Genomic DNA, 26482 nt, shown 5'->3' on the forward strand with positions numbered 1-26482 from the left:
TCCAGTATCTTCTTTATTCTGTTTTGTGTTTAAAAAAAAAAATCAGGCTTTTGGTTGTTAAAGTTGTGAGAAATATACTAGCCTATACAATTTATGGAAATAATTAGTAGTCATTTCAGCAATGTCCTTGTACAGTGTGTGGTGAGCTATAGGCTTTATTTTCCCAAAATTCACAGAACAGGCATGTTGGCACAATTTTTTTTAATGGACTTGGGTCATTTTTAAGGATGAATTAAAATCATTAATAACATTTGCAGTTATGTAAGCTCATGCCATAAAATACCATCACTCATTTGTTCTACTTAGGCAACACAAAATGCAGTTGTTGGATTGATCAGATCTGCAGCTGGATCACTTACTGGCTCATTAATTTTTATCATATATTGAGCATTCTGACCTGATACATCAGCTTTTGAAATGGCCACTTGTCTTCTTTCCCTGGGCAAATAGCTACAGGATGCACTTTAAAAATGTTGATCTAATTTATTTTGTTCTCACTGAACATCTGTGGGAGAGAAAGCTGGTAAACGTGTGTGTAGGTTTACATGTACTTTGGGACTCATGTCACCTCTGTATACTCCGGTAGGATCGGCTTAGCCAAATTTGTTTAGATGGCAAAACAGATCTTCAGCATTTCGTATCTTTTCATTCCACTCTCTTCTCTCCCCACACCCACCCCCAGGCATTTAGTTTTTGCTCTTTCTACCACTTGGTCAACATAGAGAATCTAAGTAATTTGGATGTTTGTGATGGAAATAAGACGCCGCTACAACGACGACAAGAACAACAACAACTTTATAATGATGGTCTTTTCTTTGGTGCCTGGCTGGTTCAGTCCATAGAGCATGTGACTCTTGATCTCAGGGTCATGAGTTCAAGCCCCTTGTTGGGTGCAGAGATCACTTAAAAAAAAATAAACTAAAAAAGTATGTTATGTTCCGTTCTTAAATCTTGTGAACTTCTCCAAATCTTCCCCAGTACGCAGAAAGTCTTTTCTCACCCAGTATAATCAAGCCGGATGCCTTGACCTTGTGAATCCTCATCCTACATATTTACTCCCTCCTTCGTGAGAGTGAGAGGTCAAAGAATGGCAGTTCTGTGTTTAAGAGACTTTAACTCTCTTGCACCCATTTTCTTATATTAGGACAGCTACTTCTACCCCATTTCCCTTCCCAGCCCCAGTTTCATTCTATCTCCCAAATTAATTCACACTGAACTGTTAGTTCCTTGAACTGATGTGTTATAAAACTCTGAAATAGTCAAATAGGACCTCCACAGAGGGCAGTGCTTAAAGCAGAGATGACCAATGTGATTTCTAGTATCATTAATAATCTGGCAGTAAGACATGGGTCTGTAGATTTTCCTTGGGTTGCAAATCATGTGTGTTTAGTTATATTATCATTGCCATTTTACTTTTTATCAATCCATACAAAATCATAGCAGATTTTGTATGTGATTTCTCTAGACATGTGATTCTTTATGATTGGCTCTTTTGTATGTGTACTATTGCAACATTCATACAAATACTCAATTCAGTACTTTTCTCCCCTTTTCAATTTAGCCTCTTCATATATATATATATATATATATATATATATATATATATATAGAGAGAGAGAGAGAGAGAGAGAGAGAGAGAGAGAGAGAGAGAGAGACAGACAGACAGAGAGAGAGAGAGACAGAGAGAGAGTAGGGGATGGCAGAGAGAGAGACAGAGAGATTCCCAATCAGGCCCTGTGCTGTCAGTGCAGAACCCAATATGAGGCTCAAACTCAGGAACCGTCAAATTATGACCTAAGCTGAAACCAAGAGTTGGATGCTTAACTGACTGAGTCACCCAGGTGGCCCTAGCCTCTTCACTTTTTATACTTCCTTCCATTTTATTTCCTCATATGAAAAATTTGTAATTCTATTTTCCTTCTTATATTTTCTTTTATTCTTCATATCATCCCTATGATACCATTTTTTATATTCCTCCCTTGTTCTATGTCACTGCCTTCATTTTTTATACATTTACATGTTTGACAGGGAAACCTCATCTTTAGGAAGTTTAGTGACCAAAAAAACACCTGATGTATGGCATGACCGCCATGGTGTGTGTCGGTGGCATTATGACCTGTCCTTGGCGTGAACAGGATAGTGGCCGTGAGAGTCAGAGGCTCCCCTTCTGCACGCTCATCTGGGGCCCTGGAGTGCTCTTAGGAGACAGGAACCAATATCTATTGATTACAGACTTAGAGCTGGAGAAGACTTTCCAGATGATGTTTAAAACAGCTCCCAAAACATCCTTTATGAAGGACTCCTCTTTCAAATTCCACTTGGTGAAACTGATTATTTTATACACAGCCACATCCTTTTAGTGAGTTAATTGTATAGGAAAGGAAGTACAGAGAGAATCAGCAAATAAATGACTTTGATAAAGCAGATTTTACAAAAATCTACCAGTTTCTTTAATTCATCATAATATTCCAGAGATTTTTTTCTCAGCCCCTGAATAGATCTAATTTTCTCTTTTGTGCCACAAATTGGGGTGTTTATTTTCCTGCTGCTCAATGCTAGCTGAAATGCTGTGGAGAAGAGCTTCTGTGATATCTTCTCCCACATACTCTATCCCAGTGCAGTCAAATAAATTGGATCATCGCATACAACTAGGTACCCTCATGTTCTCGCAATAGTGAGTGAGAGGGTCAATGCCTTGCATTCTGTTTCTGCTCCTTTCTTTCACTGCTCAGCAGTGTACTATTTGGTCGACATTATTTAGTCTTATTTCTGCACTCTCTCCCCTTTGCCTACCCCCTCCATAGATCACTACTATGTGAGTGGTTTGTATATCTCCCTGGTAGTTGTTGCTTCCCACTCTCTCCTGCCTGCCTCTTTATCTCTTTTTTGTGTGCTGGACATGAAGCTGACACCAGGACTTGAATGAAACCCTTGAGTAGCTCTTTCACCACTTGCTATTCCTACATGTTGTTTCTTTTATCTGGATTCAGTAAGTGAAAGTTACAGAACACACAGGATTAAGTAGGGCCGGGAAAGAATTGGACATTAACTCTTTAGGAATTCTAGTGTGGCTGATAAGGCCATCCTATTAGAGAAAGGAGGAAAGGAAGAAAGAAAGAAAGAAAGAAAGAAAGAAAGAAAGAAAGAAAGAAAGAAAGAAAGAAAGAGAAAGGGTGGTTACTTCCTAAGCAGCTTGACTCCAGAGACAGCAAAGAAATTGCCCTTCTTAGAAATCTGTTTTTAAACACTCAAAATTCTGTTTTTAAAGCACTGAACCTTTGAGTTAAATGTTTCTACCTTAAAATATCAAGGTGGACATTGCAGTGTTTGACTTTTATAGATCATTGTAATGACCTCTCTCATTTCTACAGTTCCCTACTGGAAAATTATCATTTCCTTTTTGCTCTCTAGAACTTTGCACTGGGGCAAGGTCAAAGGACAGAAGGACTCAGTAATCTCTAACAGAGGAATTACTAAAAGGGGGCACTGCACAGACACTGGTGAGAATGGGCTCTGAAAATCTGACCCCATCAGATGCAGCTACCTAGGAGAGCTCACGATATTGAGGGAGGGTGTGTCACATGATAGGTGGCCCAGGGAGATGAGCCTCTAAGAAAATACTTTGAAACATCAGTCTTTCTCCTAGACCACCTTTATTCCGTTGATCCACATCATGAGGCCTCTCTGCATGTGTCTGGAATTTGGAATCCCTCTATGGTATCTGTTCTTGGAGGAGAGCATAAAAGGGTGTGGGGCTATGTGAACAGGACCCAGGTGGAAAGCAGGAAAGTTGCGATAGGAGGTATGGAAGAAGCATTGGATGTAGGCTACTTCATAGGGCCAGGCCAGATGTGGCAGGATATCTTAGAGTTGCTAAATTGCAGGGTCTGAAAGAAGTGGAAAAGAAAACTTTTAGACATTTACTCAGCCAAGACAAATGTTTCCTTTAAAGTTTCATAATGCACTATTGTGTGGAACATATCCAATAGATTAATGACCAGCTGTGGTGAAGGCCTGGAGCCCAATTTTAAGCTAGTGATAAATATTTTGGTTTAAAGGCTTAAATGTTTTTAGGAGGCAGGATATATTTTATGAAATGTTAAAAACAATTACGTATAGAAGTCTCACACACTGAATCCAAATTTAATTAGCTGTGTCTTTGCTGAGGAGATTGGAGAACAAATAAATATCGATATAAATATATATGAGCATTTTCAGTTTCATGTACTAAGGATTTTGCCCTCCTTTCCCTTTTTCAGTATTCACTTATATTTTCTCAGCTAACACATTTCAAGTGCGCTCTTTTCCAATTTCCTTCTCATGAGCAAAGTTATCCTCATTTCAAACATGAGAAACCCTGATGGTTGGAGAAAATTATTTCATCAAGTATAATACACTTCCAAGTATGGTGAAGCAATGCAAGTTGTCTACCAATTAGAGAGTGAATAAACAACTCTGTCAAATACCCTAATTTTCAAGATAGTCTTGGGAGCCACTGATGTAAAATAAATGGAATTCTTAATGGATTCAAAGAGATAAAGTAATTTTGCTTCTTTTCTGTGCATTACTCTGTGGTTGCCATTCCTGGAAACCATAAAACTGTATATATGTGTAATTGAATATATTTATCTATGTATTTTCAAAGTTATTACATGAAAAATCTAGGACATGAGTATGCCCTTCCCATTTTCTCCAGAAACTGTGTAAAGTACAACAAACAGTTATGTGGACTCCAGCTTCAGGCTGCCCACATTCACATCTCACGTCTGAGATTTATCTGTGATATAACCTTGGGCAAGTAACTTAACCTCTCTCTGCACTCCAGTTTGCTCATATATGATACCCCTATGAAGATTAAATGAGCTATTACACATAAAGTGCTTACCACAGTGCTTTGAATGTTTTTATTACAAAGAATTGCAAAGAAATGTTTTCATGACTCGAAAGGTGCACTGAAGAGAGAGGGTTCAAGGAAAAGTCACCCATCTTCCTATTTTTTCAGTATTCCAAACACTTTAATGTATGTGGTACTTTGCAAATTATTATGATTTATGCTTCTTTTTATTTATGATTATGATTCTGCCTGTGAGGAAGAGATTATGCTCCTTAAAACTTAGGAGAGGAGTCTGAAGCTTACAGAGATTGGTGCAGTGTGATGCAGAGGTTAGGAACACAGGTGGGGGGACAGACTGCTGGTTCTGGTGTTATGCTGCCACTTACCAGCTGAGCGACCTTGGGTGATTAACTTCTCTGATCCTAACATTCCTCATCTGTAAAATGGGGATAATAATGGCACTTATCACTTATGGTTGTTGTGAGGATTAATTGTTATGATATATGTAAAAGGCTTACAAAAACTTAGCTCATAGTAAGTAATTTATAAGAGTTATTTTTATATCATTATTGTTGTTATTAAAAGCTTGCTTAGGTTTATTTGGCTACAGAGCAGTAAAGACACACCTAGAATCCTGGCCTTGTGAATGAAAATATTTACTTCACTATTAGGAATTTCTCTGAAAAAAATAATAAGACATTTACTGAGCTCTTACTATATGCCGAGAATTCTTATATAAACTTTACTGGGGTTCTTTCAATTATTTTTCATCACAACTATATGAAGTAAGCCTTATTATTGTTTTTTTTTGAAGAGTTGTTATTATGCCCACTCTATAGATGACCCAACTGAGACTAAGAGAGATAAAATTATTAGCCCAGGGCCTTCAGAATTCCTCCAAAAGTAGTCTAACTCCAGAGTCTATATAACATCAGACAAATTTTAATTTTATTATTTTTCTCTGTGAAAATTTTTCTCCAAGTTTTCCATAATAGGTATATGTTAGTTTTACAGATAGGAAAAAAAATGGATGTTAATTATTTCAAAAGAGTAATTATTCTGTTAAGCAGTAGAGCCCAGAAGGAACTGTATACAATTGGTGATGACCAAGTAGCAGAATCAGCGCAAGTTAGGGTCATGTGGTTGGGGGTGGATAAGAAGCAGTAAAGATGAAAGAAGGGGAAGGGGAAAAGAAGAGAACCAGAGGTAGCAGGAAGATGACTAAAATGGAAAACTTCAACTTCTCGAAGCTTTTACTCAGGGCTAGATTTACATCATAGAATGTAATGGCACAAAATGTTTCAAAGAGACATATTTTATCATAGTTGGATTAATGGAAGCATTGACATTCCTTTGACATTGTGATTCTGTGACTCATAGAAGAATTTCATAAATGTTTTAAGTCACAGTTATTTAAAGAAGAGCTGATAATTTTCAGTAAAAAATATGTCAAGTACATTTTAAAGTTATGGATAGAAGAAATTATATAATCTAATTATGTATCATATATATGATATGTATATCATATTTTATAGTTTATAATTATTTTGTTATAATTATATATATAATATATTGTGTTATATTATATATAATTATATTTTATTATAATTATTTTATTTAAAAAGCAGAGATTACTCCAGTGTGCCTCAACTTAGGCGTTCTTACGGTTGGGATCAGTCAACTCCATATTTGTGAACACACATCCATCACTTGCACATGTATGTATCCCTTTGTCTGACTTCCATTGTGAGACTCACAGTCATTTGTTCATTAGAGATCTTTTCTTTCTGAGATCATAGTTGTCCACAAAGCCGTCTGAACTTCTGATGGTTTGGCAAGAGCAGCTGGAGAGAAATGAAGTGTGTTTAATTTGATTCTATTTGCTGAAGGTAAAACTGACTCAAGTCAAGACCCTGTGGAAGGTGCAGACATATTTGGAAAGTACCAAATGATGTTCTGCCCTGAAAATGTAGGAAGCACTGTCTTCCATTACATGCGCCAAAGAGTTATGTCAGTTAAAAAAAAATCCCATTTTATTTGTCTTTGCCATTAAATTAAAAAAAAATTCTTAATCTGATTTTTCTCTTGGGAAATATGTGTTTTTCATTATTTAATTTTTCAGATCCTTATATAGAATTATTTATATCTTCATCAATTTATTTATCTAAAGTTGCTATCTATAACTTATTAAGTTCTGTCATGACTAATAATTTTAAGAATTTGAAGTTTGAAGCAATATTTTTCCTAGCTTGTGTAGATATTGCCTACAATAGGCAAAATATTTTAAATTGCAAAATGATCTCAATGATTAACAAATGATTATGATTCTTGCTATTTTCACTATGACTAAACTATTAAACATAGTTTAAAAGGAATGGTTTTTGTTTTAAATTTGTCAAATTCTTCCACCATGTACAAGGATTTTCTCCTATGTACAGGATTCATAAGAAGTACAGTGATACACTCTCAGTGAAATGTATATATGTGAACTAGAATACAGTCATCTTTTCATCTGTGCTGATAGAAGGAAGCTCACCATTTTCTTGATCTTAGATGTTTAGGCTTTCAAGGATTTCTCCCCCTAGGAATAGATTTTCATGAATTATACTTAATTTGTACTTGTTGATATCCTCTTTAATTAATCTTTGTGTCAGGCACTCTCTAATTGAAATCAGTTTAATTAAATAATTTTGCTTTGTTTGTCTCTCTATTTGAGTACCCGAATCTACTTGGAGTTTTAAATGAATCCAAACATTATGCAACCTGCTCCAGGTTAATCAGTCAACATTTATTGGATCCCTGCTGTATGCCTTATAATGAAATAAGCATTGTGGATTTGTTTCAAGGAAATAAGAAATGCAGTTGCTAACTTTATGCAGCCTGAAAACAGGACTCAGACATTTCAAAATCAATAAACTGTTACTTTTTGTGTGAAGAGAGAGTTGAACTAAAATTAAAGAAGCTGGGAATCTAGGCTAGCTATCCTGAGCTGTCAAGATAGTGTGTTTTCTGTGCTATGCCAAATAACAGGGTAGAGGAATTGTACCTCTTTGAACTAGGAGTCAGTGAAGATTAATGAGAAATTGTGTGTGGGGGGGGGTATGCTGAAAGTTGCTTAGAAGAGTCATGTACATGCACATGGGTTTAATATTTAACTTGGATGTTTAAGAGTTCAAAATAAATCCATATTTATACCTGGACTTTAGTTTGAATTTGTAAATCCTAAAGATTAAAGAGAGACTGCATTTTTGAAAATTAGGTTTTCACTTACTATTGTATTTTTTTTTACTTAAGTATCACTAAACTTATTTCTTCTGTAAACTGAAAGAACCAGGTAATAATAATGTAATAAATTACTTGTTTATGGGACATTGTTCATTAGATACAAAAAAAAAAAAAAACAGAAGTCATTCGGCATATTGCTACACCCACAATGCTAGTATATATGATTTCTTATTTCCAAAGAAAGCTCAATGGTTCTAATCTAGGTGTGTATTTAAAATCCTTAACCGTTCACATCATGAAAATGAACTGCAGAGCAAGTTTGGTTTTTTCCTTTTCTTTTTTTTTAAACTGATCCATGAAGACTTTAATCTCTCTATCTCACACCTCAGTAAATGATCTCACTTTCTACTGACCAGAAATGCTAGAGACATCAGACATAAGCCATATGTTGTTGTAGGGCCTTATTCTCAGACACGGAGATTCAAAACTTTGGATCCATAGTGACATCTCCTTCTCATTCACGTTATTCTTTCCATTAATCCTTGTAGAGTCTGTTACTTAATAGGGCTTCATACTCCTTTATTGTTCTTCAGTGCTTTGTCATGATACTTTCTTAAACACCTTTCAACAGTTACCTTTCTACTCCCTACTTCATTTCTGTCAAATGTGCACCTGTCAAATATTTCAAGTACTGAGCTCTGTTTATGATAGTCAAGTTTTTCCATGTTCTAAAACTAAACCTTCTACCCTACACATTCATAAAACTGAGCTTTGAAAAGAGACTTATGCTTTCTTCTGGATTGTGTAAGATTTTTTTGTATCCTCCGCTGGGTAATCTATCCTCTTTTCAGATGATGTAATCACCCTGATGGTGCTTTTCTCCTGAAACAAATCCTCTGTGTTGTCTTCTTTCTCCAAATTCTCAAAGAATTTAATGACTTCTCATAGTAACTTTCAGTGTTTGTTTAGAACCATTGATTTCCATGTAATTTTTCTCTCTACAATTAGATGTTAAGTTCTTTATGGTAGGGGACATTATCCCCCACTGTGGTAGGTAGCTCTTGAGGTCTAATGATAAATATGACAGTTTCTCAGACAAAATATTGGGCATCTGGTGTGTGAGTGGTGAGATAGATGAAGACACTGTTATAGAAGCACAGAAGAGGGACATACAACTCAACTTTAGAGTTTGGAAAAACCTCTAGGAAGAGATCACACATATAGATAGACTGGAATATAATGAAAAAATGGAAATAAATGGAAAATAGAAAATAAATGAAAAAGAGGAAGCCAATTAAAAGAGGATGGGGGGGCGCCTGGGTGTCTCAGTTGGTTAAGCCTCCGACCTCGGCTCAGGTCAGATCTCACATTCGTGGGTTCGAGCCCCGCGTCAGGCTCTGTGCTGACAGCTAGCTCAGAGCCTGGAGTCTGCTTCCGGTTCTGTGTCTCCTTCTCTCTCTGCCCCTCCCCCTCTCATGCTCTGTCTCTCTCTGTATTAAAAATAAATAAAACATTAAAAATTTTTTTTAAAGAGGATGGGAAGAATATTTTTGGCAGGGGGGATGCCAGGGGAACACAGGAGTATTGAGGCATGAGGCTCCAGTAGAGAATAGTACTACTGCAGCTAAGTACATGGGGAGGAAGTGCAAGCAAGTTAGAATGGTTGAGCCTTGAGTTCATATTATGTAGTCATAATATTGTGTATTTGTGATGTTGGAGTGGAACGTTGGATGCTGTCATGTGATTTGCTAAAGATTTTGTAGATGAAAAGAAACCACTAAACTGTTTAAGGTGGGGATTGGTTATGATAAAGGGATGTATAAAGCAGATGCACATTTATATTATAGCTTTGCCACATGCTGGATGCCAGTGAGGGTGAGGAGGTGTTTGCCATCTGTAAGAAATACAGAATATTTGACTCACTGTTAGAAGAGTTCATTAAATGAGATAATGTATATACAGCATCCTATGGGATATTACTTAGATACTTTTTTTCTCAATTGCTTTGAATACATTTTAGCGCAGTAATCTTTGTGAATGAACCCACAAATGCTATGCATAAGAAAAAGGGTTCAATGTTGACATCCTGTTGCTAACTATAATGACTTATGTTTGAATTTCTAGTTGTTTGTTTAGATTATTTATTTATATCAAAGTAACATGCTTTAAAAGTCAAACAAGAATACAGGATTTCTCGCTATTATGTCTGGGTCTTCAGAGGCCATCTCTTACAACTCTTACAGCTGTTTCTTCCAGCATAAATTTTATTTTTCTAAATAATATGTATATTCTGTTATTTGAAGATTTTTTGAATCTGAGGCATTTCTAATAAGTTACAAATATGGAAGGTGAACTTTTAGCTCTCCTACCCCCTTCATCTTGTATATATTCCCCCATTTATTTCTCTTAGACAACCTGATCCTTGAACAATATGGGTTTGAACTGCAAGGACCCACTTATAGGTTGATTTTTTAAAAAATAAAAACAGTTATTACTATAAATGCATTTCTTCTTCTTTGTGATTTTCCTAATAATATTTTCATTTCTCTAGCTTACTATATTGTAATAATATAGTATATAATGTATGTCACATACAAACTATGCATTAATCAGCTGTTTATGTTAGCAAGGCTTCTAGTCAACAGTAAGCTATTAGTTAAGTTTCAGGAGAGTCAGAAGTTATATGAGGCTTTTCAATCATGTGGGGGTTTGGTGATTCCCAACACTGTTCAAGGGGCAGTTAGGGTTTATCACATTTTGAGGTTAAATGACTAATCAATGACTACAATATCATGACTCTAAAGATTGCTTACACCTGAACTACATAGAGTACCATTCATATACTTGCAACTTTTAAAAAATAGTGTATTTAATAAACGTTTTTTGTTTCATTTTCATAGCTTTTGTATCCTATATTTAAATTTTCTGATAACTTTCTAATTTAATATTTCAGGTGTTCTGTTTATTTTTCTTACATACTTATATTGTTATCCAGCAATGCTTTGTTGCATCATGGACACAGTATCCTATTTTGCTTCTCTGATGCCATTAACGATGTGACTTTTCCCCCTAAATATTCTGCTTCTTTTATAACCCTTATTTTCTTGGTGTTTCTTTGTCAGCTTCATTATTTTGCTCAAATGCTTGATGATCCCTCTGTTTAATCATATTAAGAAGGCGAAGCAATGGGTAGAGCTGTGTGTAAGCATGGTTGGCTTTACTATGTAAGGATTAAATGTTTATAATTCAGTCATTTCTTTGGGGATCTCCAAATATCAAAATCTCTTGGTAAGTTCTCTGGGATATGACCCAAAGTTTTCTTCAAAGAAGAAAGCTTCATATCATCTTTCTGGGATGAGGACATGTTTGCCATTTTTCTGGTAGATGCACAAGGGGAAAAAAAAACCAAAACCCTGTACATTTCATTGTCTTAAAAGTAAACTTCCTATTTCTATCTCTGTTGTCAGTATTATGTCTTAGTCATTTTTGGGCATGGTGCCCCTGACTTTGACGTCTCTGGTATAATTATTCTGGCTTCCTTTTATTCAGCTCCATCCACCACTCACACTTTCTAACTGTAGTGTCTCTCATTTTTGAACTCTTCTGAGGTTTTGTGGCTCAGATTGGTTTATTGGTTTTTGGTCATAATCTCAGAAGGAAGCATTTTTGAACCTTTTCTACTTTAATAAGTCTGTAACCAGTCATCCACCAACTTTCCATCATCTAAAACGTTTCTCCTCAATTGTCATGTCTATTTATTCTCATTGTCTTTGTGGGTTAGTGTGAGTGTGGGAGTAATTGAAGAGGTAAACATTCAATCTGGAACTTTAACCCTGCAGTTGAAAATTTCAAAATGCTTTTATATTGATAATCTGATTTGATTCTCACAGCATCTGGAATGTTTCACAGAATGGAGTAAGTATTATCTCTGTTTTATACATTATAGAAACAGCTTCTTGAGTTGATTTTAGTAGTTATTATGTAGCACTTCTAGGATCTTAATGTGGTTTTATCTTCAGTGCTCCTTTTGGTAAATCATGAAGTCCAGGGTAAAAAACATGTGGGCACATTATCAGGACCTCAGTAATAGATCTAGGAAATGGAGAAGTGAACTTTAACATCATAATACAAATAAAAGCTCTTTTTTGGTTGTTTATACTATTTAAGCTATTGTTTATTTATTTATTTATTTATTTATTTATTTATAATAGTTTATTGTCAAATTGGTTTCCATATAACATCCAGTGCTCTTCCCCACAAGTGCCCTCCTTCATTACCACTACCCCCTAATCCTCCCCCTTCAGCTCTTGGTTCGTTTTCAGTATTCAATAGTCTCTCATAATTTGCGTCCCTCTCTCTCCCCAACTCTCTTTCCCTCCTTCACTCCCTATGGTCCTCTGTTCAGTTTCTCCTGTTAGATTTATGAGCGCAAACATATGGTTTCTGTCCTTCTCTGCCTGGCTTATTTCGCTTAGCATGACACCCTCGAGATCCTTCCACTTTGCTACAAATAGCCAGATTTCATTCTTTCTCATTGTCATGTAATACTCCATTGTGTGTGTGTGTGTATATATATATATATGTACATATATATATATATGTACATATATATATATATACCACATCTTCTTGATCCATTCATCAGGTGATGGACAATAGGCAACCGACAGAATGGGAAAAGATAGTTGCAAATGTCATATCAGATAAAGGGCTAGTATCCAAATCTTTCTACAAGGAACTCATCAAACTCCACACCCCAAAAATGAATAATCCAGTGAAGAAATGGGCAGAAGACATAAACAGACACTTCTCCAAAGAGGACATCCAGATGGCCAACAGACACATGAAACAATTCTCAGACACATGAAACAGTCACTCATCATCAGGGAAATACAAATCAAAACCACACTGAGATACCACCTCACGCCAGTCAGAGTTGCTAAAATGAACAAATCAAGAGACTATGAATGCTGGCGAGGGTGTGGAGAAACGGGCACCCTCCTACACTGTTGGTGGGAATGTAAACTCATGCAGCCACTCTAGAAAACAGTGTGGCATTTCCTCAAAAAATTAACAGTAGAACTTTCCTATGACCCAGCAATAGCCCTGCTAGGGATTTACCCAAGGGATACAGAAGTGCTGATGCATAGGAGCACATGTACCCCAATGTTCATAGCAGCACTGTCAACAATTGCCAAATCACAAAAGCTCTTTTAAAATTGAGAATAATCTACATTATTTCTACATGTAACTCTGGTTACTCAAAGAAAACAGACACTCTCCCTATTTAAATTAAGTGATGGTGACTGCTGAATCTCCTATACATGTCTGAAAGCCTTTAGGTGTCCGAGTTTAGAATGACCTGTATCTTTATCACCATTATGAAGAAGCATTTGATTATGAAACAAAAGATTCCTACTTAATTAAACATTGGAGTTCATGTGAGAGGCTCTAAAGAGAACTCTCTTCTCTTAAACACACCTTTGAAAATGAAGGCTTATCCATTTAAGAGATGCTCATTTCCAATAAGTCTGTATAGGCAGCTTGCCTGACGTGTGTTATTGGTAACTCATTCCTCAAATCTGCCCCCTCTTGCTTGAAACAACATCAGCAGCAACTAAGGAGAGACTGCTTGCAAATAAATGTATTCCAGCAGATAGTGAAACTGGGTATTGAATTGTACCTTTTAAGGATGCTATCTTTTTTCTTTTATTTTTGGTTTTTTGTTTGTTTTGTTTGTTTTTGCTTTTCCTAGTTCCTAGTTTTGGATTCCTTTTTTTTTTCCACTTCTACTTTGTCAGTATTTTCCATAGTATTTTTTCCAGTATGATTTTTAGAAAGGAAAATTCTTGAAAAATTTTTTAATCATGATAAGCCAGTGAAAGTATGCAGTCTGATAGGTTCTCTGTTATATATACTATATATGATATAAAATGCCATGCTTTATATAAATATATAATGTGCATATATACATAATCCAGTGTATATATTACATTTAATAGAGGAAGCTTAAAAAATGAGATTGTTTAGATTCAGGTCTTCTAGATGGAATATTTCCAGTAGCCAACTAGAAAATCAGTTTTGTGGTACAGTCTTTGACCATTTTGCAATTGCCTAGATATCCCTTAGGAGCCTAGATATCCCTTAGGTAATGGACATCTCAATGATAGCATCACTAATATTTTATAATCTTTGAAATCCAGGAACAAACAGGCGTTGTCTAATTTAATTTTTTATACTGCATAACACATAGTATTTTATAATCATTATTTGGATTTACCAGATTGAATTTGCCTTTGAAAAAAACCGCCAAATTGATGGAATATATGCAGTAAGGCACAAAACCATCGGACTTAAATGCTTTCTCAGTATGTGATTCTTGAATCTTAAACTAAAATTAGGGGAGCCTGGGTGGTGGCTCAGTCGGTTGAGTGTCCGACTTCAGCTCAGGTCATGATCTCACAGTTTGTGGATTCAAGCCCCGCATCAGGTTCTGTACTGGCAGCTCAGAGCCTGGAGCCTGTTTCAGATTCTGTGTCTCCCTCTCTCTCTGCCCTTCGCTCATGCTCCATCTCTCTCTGTCTCAAAAGTAAACAACAAAAGAATTGTAATCTCTACACCCAATGTGGAGCTCAGACTCACAACCCCAAGATCAAGAGTAGCATGCTCTACTGTACCCCTTATGTCACTATTTTTAAGTGATTTATGTGAGTACTGCAATTAAATTCATTGAAGAATATACTGAAGACATAGTTTCTATCCTTGCAAACATTCAAAACATATTTGTTTCTTTTAAAGGCAGTGAGATTTAAATGTTTGGAAAGAAAGATTTCTGCCCAAAAAGTCTTAGTCCAAAGACAAATGCAGTTGAAAAAATAATTTGCACAATAAAATGCTTTTTGTTTTACTTACAAACTCAGAAAGCATTTAAAAGTAACTTTTAAAAATTGTACTAAATCCCAAATAATGAAAAAGAGATAATTGTGTACAGTTGAGATCACTAAAAAAAAAAAATCCACCAGCTCTTATAGCTACCAGCCAGTCTCCCTCAATCAGATTCACTTATCAGGTGTTAAAAATAAATGGAATGGAAATCCTCTGGCAGGATTCAATGTATTCCAAGTATGCATATTCACAGGAAATCTTCCAGTAAATCATAAAATAAAACAATGGCCCTGAAATTTCAGAATATTGTCAAAAACACTTGCCTCATTACTCTTTTATCTCTTGGTTCGTGTACATATTATACAAGCTTGATGGGATCTGCATTGCATCAATGATCTACATTTAGATGGAATCTCATAACTGCGTTTCAAGGCTATGATGTAGTGATACGAGTTTTTGAAGTAAAGAAAAACAAAACAAAACAAAACACTTGAAAATATAAACTTTTGGGAGTTTTAGATGAATTTATTATAGTTTTTTTGCTTATGCTTGTGTCTTATAAATGTAAACTCTTCTGTTTTCATAATGTGTAAATATAATTATGGAACCCAATACTGAACATTAAAAGGGACTGAATTTGTTAGGAATGTGTTTGTTGAAAATATAATGTGTGTTGAACATTTTCCTTGATGATGACCACAGAAAACAGTCAAAGACTCTCTACTTGGGAGAAACTGAAAATAAGTAGTTTTCTCTTATCAAATATTGGGTGATTATATTCATTGATGTTTTCTTTCCAAAATAAGTGAATTTGGCTGTTTGGTAAGATAAATCTAATACTTAAAAGTTTTGAACTACAGGGGATTTTAGAGATTATCTATTCCAGCTAAAGTTTTTGTTTTATAGAAAAGAAAAAAAATACACAGAGAACTGAAGGGACTTGGCTTCTGTCACATGGCTAATAGGGATCTACAAGTAGGACTTATCCCAGTACAGTAAGAGGATATGGAGTTCAGAGTGAGGCATATTTTATTTTGCAAAGAATATGTTTTGAGGAAAGTTATGGACTCTTATCTAATAATAGATCGTGCTTGTGTTGATTCCATTGTATATCCAGGAGTTCCTGTAAAAGTACTATCAGAACTTACTTCAAAAACACTGTTTATTTCCTACTTTTGCATGAAAAATGGACAAAAAAGAATAGTTCATAGATGTGACAGAGATTTAGGTTAATTTCATAATACTGCTTCTATTCCACAATATTGCATCCTTCTTATCAAATTGTCTGCATCTACTTAAGTTGCACTATTTTTAAGGTCCTAAGACATAGTTTTGGCATATTAACACACTTCAGAGAACTGTGAATAATGGGAAAGTAAATATAAGAAGGCAAAAGAAGGAAAGAAAATAGCCACTGTGCTAGAAAGAAAATAGCCACTATGAACACCTCCTCAACTTCCAAAATAAAAGCTTACTTTGTTTTTTCTACTTCTAAAATTATGTTGACTATATTCTGCCTTGCCAAAAGAATACTTTTAAAATTCTTTATGTAATTCTTAAGTAAAGTCTGAATTCATGTTTGGCATTTGTAATGCTTATTCAATAAGTGATTTAACACATGTGCATTAGGAAATATCCCCTTCTGGAATTGAGAATAAGGACTAACGAGTTGATAGGTCTTCTCCTAATGTTAGGTTTTCCCATTAGACTCCTATTAGCATGAAGCTTTTCTATGAGCACCAAACTGAACAGAATGAATTACATTAGTGGAGGAGTCATTGATACAAATGGGAAAGTATTCATTCTCAGCCTTTTGAGCTAGTTGAAGCTTCCATTAATTTTAGTGCAACTTGATTAAAAGATGGTGGAACACCATGATTCAAGTATATAACCTTTTAATAGTAACCTGTGTTATCTTACTTATAGAATAAGCAAGAGATACTACTGATCTTTGATGTTGAGTAAGTAAATTCAGATGTAAACATTTGTAAAAATAGTATATTAGCCATGAAGGTGACTAAATAATTTTTAAATATGGCTAGCAAATCAGGATATACGATTATCACGTTCATTAATTTAAATGATTATTTTATTAATGCTATATTCATAGCTAATAAAGGTTTAATTATATTTATATTTATAAATTTGTGGAATATTATTATTTTGAATATTAAAATATTTTAATTCAGTAATGTATAAATAGTTCAAAGAAAGAAACCCCAAATTTAAAAACTATAAAAATTCAAAATGTAAAAGTATGATTATTATCATATTCTTTTTATTACTCAGATAAGAATACCTGTTATTAATTAGGTTGACTGCAGTATTCTTAAGATAGAGAAATCTCAGGCTCCTTTTAATGTCAAAACAATTAGTGAACAACTTTATAGAGAAAACCAACATGTCAGAATCAATAGCTATGTATTTCCTGAGGAAATGTGGTTAATGTTCATGGTACATATTCTTTAGACTCAATTGCTGAGGCAGTGGTGTGAGTGTCTGCAGTGAGAAGATAGAGAGCTCCAGGTGAGTGGAGATGATGGTTTTGCTAAGTAATCTACTTCCTTGACTGCATTCTGTAAAAACGCTAAATTCCTCTGGTAAATTTTTTTTTTGCACAATGAATAAATCAAATAAAAATACAGCATGAACATGAGAATGGGCTCCCAAGGTACTCAAGAAAAAAAAAAAAGAAGAAAGGAAGGGATGGAGAGATGGAGAGAAGGAAGGAATAAAGGAAGGAAGCGAGCCAGCAAAGAGAAAGAGAGGAAAGGATTTCAAAGAAAGGAGAGAAAGAAATCATCCTGTGAACAGTGCAGACCCAATATGCCATAGACTAGGCATTAACACTGGAGCCCTGCAGTCTCTTCAGGGTATCCTTTTAATTTCTACTACCCTATTCTTATGTTCTCTGCATATCCTTCTAATAAAGGTGAGAATAGTCTCATTCATATTTATCACAAATTTGGCATCTGGTTTTATCATCTTTGCGATATATATTCTGCTCAGTAGTGGGGAAAAAAGATAACCATTTACTTTTTTTCCCTAATTAATTTTCAAATATTGCTTAAAGATAAATGTTTCAAATAAGATTTTTTTTTTTACCGTCTTTCTGCATGGTATATTAAAATCTCAGTGGCTTCTAGGTTAAAATGAAAGTGTGTATTAGTTTCTAAATGTGGTGGCTTAAAACAATGGAAATTTAATCCTCTTACAGCCTGGAGGCCAAAAGTTCAAAATCAAGGTACTGTAAGGTAGTGCTTCCTCCCCAGTCTCTAAGGGACATTCTGTCCTTCACCTCTTCAAGATCATTGTAGTTCCAGCTGTTCCTTGGTTTCCCATCTCTGCCTCCTTTATCAATTTGCTTCCTCCTCTTCTGTCAAATCTTTTCTATATTCATCTTATAACACCACTTATCATTGTATTTAGGGCCCACCTGGAGAGTTTGGGATGATCTCTTCATCTCAAAGTCTGTAACTTAATTATATCTGAGAATAACTTTATTCCAAATAAAGGAACATTATTAGACTCTAGAAATTAGAATAAGAACACATCCTTTGGGGGCTAGATTTTGTTTAGGTTATTTAAAAATATTTTCCTTTTATATGAATTTGAATAAGATGGAATTAGTATAACCAAGAGCACTAGAGCAAAAGTTCTGAAAACATTAATTTCAGAATGAGATGGACCCAGATTTGAATTACAGTATCTATCACATAGTAGCTATGTGGCATTAGATATATAAATTCAACAATAGAAAAATATAGTATTCCAGTCACCATGACATTACTCCAAAGCCTACAAATATGATACAAATATCTTTAGAGTCCAAGATGTTCTAAGAGTTATATAGGCATTTATAATTTCAAATAACTATTGGCCTAAAATTTTCATATGTATTATTTCCTAAAAGGGATCAGGTTGAGAATAGTCCTGTGTTTGGGCTGGTTCCAATTCCAATCTCAATTATGGTGAAAATTAACATGAAGTTCCTAGTACTAGGTCTAGACACTAAAAGGGGTCTGAAAAACACACCTACAATATTATAGTACTTAAAACATGTTAGTATTAATATTTGTTTTTATATTGATCCATTGAAAATATCTTAGAATCTAATTTCAGTGTATGATCCTAGCAGGACATACAAGTGTGTATTTTCCCAAATTTTTATAATTAGAATATTATCAGTTTTTTTTTAGTAGAAATTTAAAAATTTTAAAACATCAATATAATCATTTGAGAGGTACAGAAATAATACAGATTTCTATCTCTTGAAGTGCTGGATTTGCTAGAGCTCTATTTCTTAGGTTTTAAATATATTTTAAATTATTTGTTCTATAAATATTTCTGGAACACCTACTATTCAAGATACTATGTTAAATCTATGAAAGCTACAAGATGAGACACAGTCCCTACACTCAACGAGCTTATAACAGATAAAATGCATTAACACAGATAGGGCAAATAGAGCAAAATGTGATCAGTACCACAGAAGTACTACACACATAAAATCACAAAGAAAATTATTTTAGCATAGTTTATAAAAACGAAAATATTTAAAAGTCAATTAAGGCACTAAAGCAATTTTTTTACTTATAACTGTTATTATTCGTTAATTTTTAAGACTTTATCTTTTTTGATCTTCACAGCAAAACTGAGAGGAAGGTACTACGATTTTCCATGTATTTCATACCCAAGACATGCTAACCACCTCGCATTATCAACATCCCCCACCCAGAATGATGTATTTGTTACAATGCATGACCCTAAATTGTCATGTCTTTATGTCCCTAAATTCATAGACTACATTCGGGTTCACTCTTGATGTTATATATGCTATGAGTTTGGACAAACATGTAATGACATGTATCCATCACTATGGTGTTGTACAGAATATTTTCCTTGCCCATAATTCTCTGTGTTATGCATTTGTCTCCCAATCCAACTTCAACCACCAATCTTTAGTCTTCTCCACAGTTTCACCTTTTCCAGAATGTCACATAGTTGGAAATATATGGTATGGATCCTTTTCAACTTGGCCTGTTTCACTTAACAATATGAATTTAAAGTTTCTCCATGTCATTCCATGGCTCAATAATTCGTTCTTTTTATCACTAAATACTATGCCGGTGTCTAGATAAACCACAGCTTATGTATCCATTCATCTACTGAAGGACATCTTGGTTGGTTGTTTCCAAGTTTGGGCAGTTATTTATTTATTTATGGTCTAGGTCCTTTTTTATTTTTTATTTTTGATAGAGAGAGAGCGAGAAAGTAGGGGAAAGAGTTACAGGGAGAGAGAGAATCTAAAGCAGGCTCCATGTTCAACATAGAGCCTGATGTGGGGCTTGATTCTATGACCCTGGGATCATGACCTGAGTCAAAATTAAGAGTCTGATGCTAAATCGACTGAGTCACACAGCCACCCCTCAATACCTTTTTTTAAAGGAATACAGTTTTATTGTCTTACAGATTTGGGGGGGTCAGAAGTCCAAAATGGATTTGCAGAGCTATATTCCTTCTGGAGGTTCTAGGGGTGAATTTATTTGTTTGTCTTCCTCAGCTTCTAGAGGCTGCCTGTGTCCTTGGCTTATGGCCTCTTCAAAATTCATTAAAAATTAATTTTGTTTCACTGTTATTTCTGACTACTTTAAAAATTTTAATTCTGGCACAGTTAATAGTGTTATGTTAGTGTCAGGTGTACAATATAATGATTCAACAATTCTATACCTCGCTACTCAGTGCTCATTATAATGTACTCTTGATCCTCTTCTTCTATTTCACCCATTTCACCCATCCCCTCACCCACTTCCTCCTGATATGCCTTATTTTAAATGAGTACCCTTAGTTAAATTTTCTTTTTCAGCAAGAATATTTTTAATTGCAGCATACTTGGAATACACAATTCTAAAAGATACATATATAAAACATTCCATCCAGGAAACACAGAACACATATTTTTCTTCAGTGCACACAGAAGAATCCTGTGTATAATCACATAAAAAACGTTATTAATAAAATTGTAAATATCTATATGTAGATTTTTGTGAGGACAAATCTTTATCTCCTTTGGGTGATATCTATCAAGGTGCGTGATTGCTGGATCTTATTGTAAAAGTATGTTTAGCTTTGTAAGAAACAACCAGACTGTCTTAGAAAGTAGCTATCCTGCTTTACATTCTCACCAGCAATAAATCAAAGTTACTGTTGTGGCGCATTCTCACCAGCATTTAGTGTTATCAATAATGTTGGGCTATTCTGACATGTTTATAATGTATCTTGTTGTTCTAATTTGAATATCCCTAATGACATATGATGTAGAACATTATATGTTTATTTGCCACCTGTATGTCTTCTTTAGTGAGGTATCTGTTAAGGTCTTTGGCCCATTTGGATTGTTTGTTTTCTTGTTGTTCAGCTTTAATAGTTCTTTTTGTATTTTGAACAGTAATACTTTATCAGACAGATGAGTCTTTTTTGCAAATATATTCTCCCAGTCTGTGTCTTATTCTCTTGACATGGTCTTTCTTAGAGCAGAAGTTTTAATTTTGAGGAAAACTAGCTTTTATCAATTATTCCTTTTGTGGGATGTGCCTTTGGTGATATATCTGAGTCATCAACACACCCACGGCTCTTTAGGTTTTTTCTCTACGTAATCTAGAAGTTTGATATTGCTGTGTTTTATGTTTAGGTCTATGATCTATTTTGAGTTAGTTTTTGTGAAGAGTGAAAGGTCTTTATTTAGATTTTTTTTTTGGTCCCATGGTTTCCAGTTTTCCCAGCATCATTTGTTGAAGAGATTTTCTTTGCTCCATTGCATTGCCTCTGTTTCTTAGTCAAATATTAGTTAAATAATTTGTGTGTGTTTCTTTGGGAGGCTCTTCATTTTGTTCTGTTGATCTATTTGCTTACTCTTTCACCAATACCACACTGTCTTAATTACTATAGCTTTATAGTAAGTCTTGAAGTCTGGTAATACCAGTCTTCCAACTGTGTTCTTTTCCTTCAATAATATGTTGGCTATTCTGGGTCTTTTAGCTCTCCATATAAACTTTAGAATCAATTTGCCCAGAATTTGCTAAGATTTTGATTGAAATGATTTTTAATCTAAGATCAACTTGGAGTGAACTGAGATCTTGACAATATTGAGCCTTTCTCTCCATGAACTTATAACATCTCTCCATTGATTTGGTTCTTATTTTATTACTTTCATCAAAGTGTTGTAATTACCTTTTAAAAAAGCTTATTCATTTATTTAGAGAGAGAGAGAGATATAAAACATGAGACAGGAGGGGCAGAGAGAGAGGCAACGAGAGAGAATCCCTAGCATGCTCCATACCATCAGCACAAAGCCCAGTACATGGATCGAACCCACAAATTATGAGATCATGACCTGAGCCGAAGTCAGATGCTTGACTGACTGAGCCACCCAGGTACTCCTGTAGTTTGCCTTTTATAGAGCTTATACATATTTTGTTAGATTTATACCTAAGCATTTCATTATGAAATGTTAATATTAATGTTGTATTTCTTATTTCAAATTCCTCTTGTTCATTGCTCATGTATTAGAAAGTAATTTCTGTGTATATTAATATCTTGCATCTTGCCACCTGGCTATATTTAATCACTTAGTAGTTTCAGAAGTTCTTATATTGATTCTTTTGGATTTTATACTTAGTCATGTCATCTGAGAACAAAAATAGCTTTATTTCTTATTTCTCAGTCTATATGTACTTTATTTCCTTTTATGTCTTAAAGCATTAGTTTATTGTGTTACTTTCAGTACAGTGTTAAAAAGCAGTGGTGAGAGGGGAGATCCTTGCCTTGTACCTGATCTTAGTGGGAAATCTTCAGGTTTCCTACCACTAAGTGTGATGTTAGCTGGAGGATTTTTGTCATTATTCTCTATCAAGTTGGGGAAATCCCCCTTGATTTCTGTTTTACTAAGTTTTTTTTTTTAAATCATGAATGTGTAGTAGATTTTATTAGATTTTTTCTGAGTCTTCTTATATGGTCATTGTGGTTTTTCCTGTTTTGCCTGTTGATGTCATAGGTCACATTAATCAATTTTGAACATTAAACTAGCTTTGAATACCTGAGATAAATTCCACTTGGTCATGGTATATTCACTTTTTTAAACATTGTTGGGCTCAATTAACTAATATTTCGTTAAGGATTTTTGCATATGTGTTAATAAAAGTAACTTATGTAGCTTTTTTTTTTTAACAACGTCTTTAAGGAGCTGTGGTAGTAGGGTGATGTTGACTTCATAGCATGAGTTAGAAAGTATTTTTTTAAATGTGCTTCTATCTTCTGAAAGATATTGTAGAGAATTGTTATAACTTTTTCCTTAAATGCTTGGTAGAATTCACTAGTGAATCCATCTGGGCCTTAAGCTTTCTGTTTTGGAAGACTATTAATTATAGATTCATTTTACTTAATAGATATAGGTCCATTCAGATGAACTGTCTCTTCCTGTATGAGTTTTGGCAGTTTATGTTATTCAAGCAATGGGTCCATTTTTTAGGTTTCAAATTTGTTCGCATAGAATTGCTCTATTGTCTTCTATTATCCTTTTCATATTTGTGGGATTTCTTAATGGACCTTATTTCCTCTGATGTTAGTAATTTGTTTCCTTTATCTTTTTTTCTTATTTATCCTGGCTAGAGGCTTATCAATTTTATTGCTCCTTTAAAAGAACCAGCTTTTGGTTTTATCAATTTCCCCTATTGATTTGTTGTTTTCAATGTAATTGATTTCTGCTCTAATTCTTATTATTTAATTTCTTTCTCTTACTTTGTGTTTATTTGCTCTTCTTTTTCTAGTTTACCAAGGTGGAAACTTAGATTACTGAATTTAGATCTTCTTGCCTAATATAAGCATTCAGTGCTATATATTTTCCTCTGAGCACTGCTTTCATTGCCTCCCGCACATTTTGATAAGTTTTATTTTCACTTTCATGTCGTTTAAAGTATTTTTAAATTTCTCTAAGTTATTTTTGACAAATATGTTATTTAAAAGTAAACATACTTTTTTTTAAAGTAAACAACAGTTTAATATCTATGTATTTTGGGTTTTTCCCTGTTATCTTTATGTTACTGATTTGTAGATAAATGCCATTATGGTTTGAGAACAGACATTGTATGATTTCTATTCTTTTAAATTTATTGAAATGTGCCTTTTGGCTAAATGAAGTCTGTCTTGGTGGATATTCCATGTGAGCTTGTGAGAAATGTGTATCCTTCTCATGTTGGATTAGTTTATAGATGCCAGTTTTCTCCAATTGATTGATGTTGCTGTTGAGTTCAACTATGTCATCACTGATTTTCTGCCTTCTGGATCTGTCCATTTCTGAGAGAAGTGTGTTGAAGGCTCCAGCTACAGTACGAGATTCATCTATTTCTCCCTGCAGTTCTCAGTTTTTGCCTCATATAGTTTGTCCCTCTGTTGTTAGGCCTCCTCTTATCATGCCTTCTTGGAGAATTGACCCCCTTATCATTATGCAATGCTCCTCTTTATTCCTGATAATTGCCTTTACTTCCAAGCCTCATCTGTCTGAAATTAATGCAAGTACTCCTGCTTTCTTTTGATTAATGTTAGCCTGGTATATTTTCTTTACCTATTTACTTGTACTCTATATATTTATATTTAAAATAGGTTTCTTGTTAGATAACATTTTGTTGAAGCTTGGTTTTTCATTAATTCAAACATCTCTGTATTTTAATTAGTACACTGAAACTGTTGGCATTCAAAGTGATTACTAATATAGTTGGATTTATATTTACCATATTTATTGCTGTTTCCTATTTGTTGCCCTAGTTTTACTTCCTAGTTTTATTTGCTACTTTTTTTCTTCCCTTTGTGGTTTTAAGTGATTATTTTATATTGTTATATTTTCTCTCCTTTCATAGCATATTGTTATACTTCTTATTTTTTAATGGTTGCCTTAGAATTTGACATACACATTTTCAGCTAGTTTGAGTCCACATTCAAATAACACTATACCACTTTTTAGAGAGCATTCCATGTAATAGCAAAATAATGCTAATTCCTCCCTCCTATCCCTTGTATTATAGATGCTATTCATATATACATATGAATATATATGTATATTATGTGTGAATATAAATTATTTATACATGATTATATAAAACATTGCTATCATTTTAACCAATGTATTATGTATAATATTAATGAAGAATAAGATAAATAAAAGTTTTTGTGTTACCTTTATTCATTCCTTCTTTTGTACTCTTCCTTTCCTTATGAGAATTCACATTTGAGCTTTATTTTCCTGTTCCATAAAGAATTTTTTAGTGTAGCAATTATTACAAGGTAAATCTGACAACAAATTACTTCAGGTGTTTTTTGTTGTTGTTGTTGTTGTTATAGGAAATATATTTCTCCTTCGCTTTTAAAGGTCAGTTTAACAGACCAAAGAGTTCTAGGTTGATGATTTTTTTTCTCTCAACACTTTAAATATTTCAGTCCGCTTTCATTTTACTTGCATTTCCTGAGAAGTCAGCTGGACTCTTATTTTTGTTCCTCTATACATAAAGTGTATTTATTTGTTTATATTGTTTGTTTGTTTCCCTCCTCTGTCTTCTTTCAGGACTTTATCTTTCATTTTCTGTAGTTTGAAAATGATATGCAAAGCTATAGGTTTTTCTTGTTTTGCTTTGTTTTTATTATTTTGTTTGGTTATCTCTGAACTCCCTGGCTCTGTCATTTGGTGTCTGACATTGTTTGGAAAAATCTCAGTTATTATTACTTCATATATTTCTTCTCTTTCTTTCTCTATTCTTCTTTTGGTATACTCATGATTCGGGTTATACCTTTTTTAGTTGTCCCACAGTTGCTTGGATATTTTATTCTGGTTTTATCAGTTTTGTTCTCTTTGCTTCTCATTTCAGAAGGTTTCTATTGCTACAGCTTCAAGATACTCTTTCCTCAGCCTTGTCCCATTTACTAATGAGCCTGTCAAAATCTTTCTTCATATCTGTTACATTTTTGTTATTGTTGCCATTGTTGTTGCTTATCTCCAGCATTTCTTTTTTGTTCTTCCTTAGGATTTCTTTTCTCTGATTATTGCCTATCTGATCTTGCATGTTCTTTACTTTATCCATTGCAGCCGTGAGCATATAGACCAGTGTTGTTTTAAATTCCCCCTCTGATAATTACAATATCCCTGACATATTTGATGCTTGCTCTGTCTCATTAAATAGTTTTGTTGTTGTTATTTTGTCTTTCAGTATTTTATATTTTTTTTCTTGGTAACCAAACATGATGTAATAAGTAAAAGGAACTGCTCAAATAGACTTTTAGAAATTTTTTTTGATAGTTTATTTTCAAATTGGTTTCCATATAACACCCAGTGCTTCTTCCCACAGGTGCCCCCCACCATGACCATCACCCCCTTCCCTTATCCCCTCCCCCCCTTCAGTCCATGGTTCGTTTTCAGTATTCAATAGTCTCTCATGATTTGTGTCCCTCACTCTCCCCAGTTCTCTATCCCCCTTCCTCTCCCCATGGTCCTCT

At 34.3% G+C, this 26482-nt stretch overlaps 1 protein-coding gene across 3 annotated transcripts in view; it reads left to right on the forward strand.

Moving 5' to 3' along the window:
• The window catches only part of NEGR1 (neuronal growth regulator 1), an 837537-nt gene that overhangs the window by 295412 nt on the left and 515643 nt on the right, over window positions 1-26482 (forward strand). The window lies entirely within an intron of this gene.

This window comes from Suricata suricatta, chromosome 8 (genome assembly GCF_006229205.1).
Source record: "Suricata suricatta isolate VVHF042 chromosome 8, meerkat_22Aug2017_6uvM2_HiC, whole genome shotgun sequence".
In the NCBI taxonomy this organism is placed as follows: Eukaryota; Metazoa; Chordata; class Mammalia; order Carnivora; family Herpestidae; genus Suricata; species Suricata suricatta.